Source organism: Amia ocellicauda, chromosome 7, assembly GCF_036373705.1.
Source record: "Amia ocellicauda isolate fAmiCal2 chromosome 7, fAmiCal2.hap1, whole genome shotgun sequence".
Lineage (NCBI taxonomy): Eukaryota > Metazoa > Chordata > Actinopteri > Amiiformes > Amiidae > Amia > Amia ocellicauda.
This window is the reverse complement of record NC_089856.1, coordinates 27,091,460-27,096,278: the sequence shown is the minus strand read 5'-3', so window position 1 is coordinate 27,096,278 and position 4,819 is coordinate 27,091,460.

Here is a 4,819-nt window from a genome sequence, read left to right as displayed (position 1 = left end):
GTATTTCAGCCTGGGGATAGGGTTTTGGTGTTGGTCCCTACCGTGGAATGCAAGCTACTCGCTACATGGAAAGGACCATATGAAATAGTCGAGAGAGTAGGGGAAGTCAACTATAGGGTCTGACAGACAGGTCATCGGCCACCGGAGCAAGTATATCACATGAATTTGCTCAAAGCTTGGAAGGACAGGGAAACATTAGTGTGCCCTGGGGTTGGAGGAAGCACAATATCTAGGTTATACAGTAGGAAGGGGAAATGTTAAACCAACAAGTGTCTAAGGTTGAGGCCATTAGAACCTGGGCAAAACCTGTTAATAAGAAACGGGTAAGGGCATTTCTGGGGTTGACTGGGTATTACCAGCGCTTTATCCCTAATTATGCTACGATAGCCGCTCCTCTCACTGAGATGACTAGGGCCAGGCAACCTAACATGGTTACATGGGATGGCAGGGCCGACCAAGCATTCGTACAACTTCAGGAGGCACTGTGTAGGGACCCAGTGCTGGTAGTGCCTGACTTAAGAAGGAATTTATACTGCAAACAGACGCCTCAGAGGTGGGGCTAGGTGCCGTATTGTCGCAGGACGTAGGCGGGGTTGAACACCCGGTCTTGTTTTTGAGCCGGAAGCTTGAGCCCCGGGAAATTAACTATGCTGTGGTGGATAAAGAATGTCTGGCTGTTAAATGGGCTCTTGAAAGTATTATTTATTGGGTAGGCCTTTTACTCTGGTCAGTGATCATGCCCCGCTCACCTGGATGCACGGGGCTAAAGATAAAAATGCCAGGGTGATGCGATGGTTCCTGAGTTTGCAGCCGTTTATTTTCACACTCCGGCATAGGGCTGGGAAAGACATGGGTAATGCTGATGGGCTCTCCCACATTCATGTTTTTTTTGCAGCTGTCGCTTGTCCCAGGGGGTCGTTGCTGGGGGGGAGGTTGTGTGATAATCCAAGGGGCAGGGTCCTCAATGGGAGCTATGTGAGGGAAGAGGTGTTAATGGGAATGTGGCTGCTTAAAAACAAGTGGACTATAGAAAACAAAATGGAAACCCATAGAAAAACTACATGTCCCAGAACCCTCAGCCAGCCAATTCCCCCCTTAATGAGTCCACCTGGTGATAATCTACCACCAGGTATAAAAAGGGAAGAATCTGGGGGAAGAGGGCAGAGTGGAAAAAGCCAGCAGAGAGTGAATAGCTTAGTTGAGCGCTAGAGTCATTTCCATGAGGTTTACTTAAGTTTGGGAGTTTTGTGGTTTGTTTTGGCCCTTGAGCCGTGTTTCTTTGTTTGTTTGGATAGTTATTAAAAGTATTTTGTTTGAAGACTGGTCTCCTGCACAGTCTTAAAGAACTGCTTTGTCACAGTGTGTATTACTATTATCAAGGGTTCTGAAAATACTGGTTGACATTTGTTTGGCTAAGATGTGAAAATACGGAAAACACTTTACAATTAGAGTTTACACTTTACACTTTTCATTATCCTTGCTGCAATAGAGTAGCTGAGCATTAAATGAGGTCCTCTTACTGGAACCATAAAAAAAAAAGATCTCTGTGTATGGGGACACAACATATTTATAGAGGTGAGTGTATCTCAAATCATCATATTTTTTTTATTTTGATACCCTGTCCATTATGAAGTTAATTTACATGACTAGATTACCTATGGTACACCCTATTTAGCATTACAGATAATCTTGTAAATCGACATCCAAAACTAGAAAGACCAGTGTCCAGTCATCAAGCCAAACATATAAACTATATTTTAATCACAGTATGGAAAACATGAAAGAGTTCAACACTTCAACTCAGGAGAACAATTGTTCATATTCTATTTCTGCTAGTAGCAAAATGTGTCATTGTTGTTAATATTACAACATTCCACACCTAAATGAATAAGGATTTTCTTATACCTCACTTACACCATCACTAAAAAGTTCCTAAAATCTTTCTAGAACATGTAACTCCATTTTCCTTATAGACTTGCTCAAAAACACACATTTCAGTGCCATTCAGATCCATTGTCCAAATCATATATGCAAAGAGAATACCTTGCAGGTGTGAATACAAACGGGTATTTATTTAATTTATTTGCCTTATTTTGAACTTCCAGCACATCTGCAAAACAACAGCTAAACAGCTACTTCAGTTGTTTCAGTTTGTACATTTTGTACAGCGTATAGCATTAGTTATGGCTTAATTTTCTTAGTGTTTGAGTAACTCAGTACCTGCTGTCAAATACCCCCAAAAAGCAATTCGAGAAGTTGGCAAAATCTGTTCAGTTGTTGCCATTGTGTGGAAAACAGTTCTTATGCAACAACATGAGTTGAATCCTTCTGATACAATTAAAATGTTTGCTTATACTGTAGAAGGGAAGAGGGAGAAACGGAGAGAGCAGTCAGAAAGTAAAATTTCTACGCCAAAGGAGAGTGCCCAACTGCCCAAACTACAAAGTTATCAGAAAGTATTTATTCTATTGAAATGTTCAATGGCACTTCATTGAATTATGGGGTTTTGACCTTCACTGTTCTGGGACAGGCGTGTGTACTGAAAAAGATTAAAAGCTCTTAAATGTTGTATTGCTAAATCAGTGGTTATTCATTTGCATGGCTTACACTAAGGTAAACTATTTGTAACATAGCCTGCAGCTTGTTGATAAGAATTAATTAATCCAGTGAATCAGTTTATTGGATCAAATAAGTTACTGGGTGCCAAAAGACAAAAACATTGAGGCCCTTGTTTGAGACTCCTGTTCTAAAGTTCTATCCACTACACTGACTGGGGAGTGAGCCTTCCACACTGGGACAATGGGCTTTTTAATCCAATGAGAAAATGTGCTCCTTAAACAAGAAATGGGAGAGTAAGAACTCAGGGGAAATTAGTAGTGATCATTAAACTGCTACTTTGTAATCTGAAAAACCTTCCACTCATTTTACAATGTCACATCAATACCCAGACATAATTACAGGCTGTTGTAAAATAAGAGTAGATGATAGCGTATTCCAATGAAGAACATTTGTTTTATCATTTCCTTTCTCTAAACCTGAGTATTACTCATACAACAGGGAGTTGTGAATACTGTTCAGGTCCAGTTGCTCCCTCTTTCACAATATATTAAATATGTATATATTTAATCTTGTTTTATTTTCTTATTGTACCACACACACACTCCAAACATGAACTTAAACATTCAGTATCCCATATGAGGTGTCTTTACAGCTGAAGCTGTGAGACGATAGTGATGAGAAATGTTTGCAGTGAAAGGACTGGAGAACAAGGTCTTTAGTTAATACATTTTCATTGACCATTCCTTTTTTATCTGCACTTCGGTAAAATTTCTAGGTTGGCCCTTAATTTATTTTGACTACCAATATATGTAATATACACATTTCAGAATGTTTTCAGATGTTGTCATTTTGAAAGTGTGACCCTGTAATATGGACGCTTTTGAAAACACAAACTAAATGCATCAATCAGGCATAGGAATTTTGTACTTACATTCAAGGTTTACATATCTTAGCATTGGATATGGTTTTGTGAAGAGCTCAGCAACATACTGAGCTATGCAGACCATGTTCTGTTCTTTTTCTTAAACACGCCTGGTAGAATTGGAGAGCCAACCCATGGAATAAGCTTTAAAACAGCGTTATTATGTACTCCATGTAACACAAAATCTTTGATGAGAATAACATTTGAGAGCATAAATAATGGAAAAAGGCCATTATGGACATTATGAATGAGGCAGAGTTGTAACCAATTCACTAAAACTGGGACTCGAGTAGAGTCATTTAGGAGTACAGACTCGAGTCTAATCAGTGATGTGCCAAGCTCGAGTTGAGTCAAGTCACCTATCTGGCTTGAGTCACTCCGAGTCATTGGTTTCCGACATCTTGATTTTATCTGATTATTTTATTACAGAAAATCATCTATCTATATATACAGATATGTGTTCAATTGTGTTCGATGTACAGTAATGAATAATACCAAAATTAAACAAATATGTTCTCATTTTTCTTAAGTGACACTACCCTATAATTGTTTCAGATACCAAATGAAAGGAAATTTGGTGGGATTTAACTGTATATGGTGACAAAAAACTGAGGCCAAGAGAAAAAATAAGTAACAAGGTTGTAATGTAGATGTAGATATAATTAACAGTTTGACTCATCACTCCATAGAACCTGCTGCCATTTTTCTGCACCCCAGTTCCTGTGTTTTCGTGCATAGTTGAGTCGCTTGGCCTTGTTGCCAGGTCGGAGGTATGGCTTTTTGGCAGCAAGTCTTCTTCTGACCAGACTTCTTCGGACAGTAGATGGGTGTACCAGAGTCCCATTTTTTTCTGCCAATTCTGAGCTGATGGCACTGCTGGACATGTTCCGATTGTGAAGAGAAGTAAGCATGATGCGTCTTTCATCTGCTGCAGTAAGTTTCCTTGGCCGACCACTGCATCTGAGGTCCTCAACGTTGCCCGTTTCTTTGTGCTTCTTCAAAAGAGCTTGGACAGCACATCTGGAAACCCCTGTCTGCCTTGAAATTTCTGCCTGGGAGAGACCTTTCTGATGCAGTATAACTACCTTGTGTCTTGTCTTCAGCAACCTCACCCTGTTAGTTGAGTTTGGCTGTTCCTCACCCAGTTTTATTCCTCCTACACAGCTGTTCTGTTTCAGTTAATGATTGTGTTTCAACCTACATATTGAATTGATGATCAGTAGCACCTGTTTGGCATAATTGTTTAATCATACACCTGACTGTATGCCTAGAAAATCCCTGACGTTGTGCAAGTGTACCTAGAACAATTGATGCTGTTTTGAAGGCAACGGCTGATCA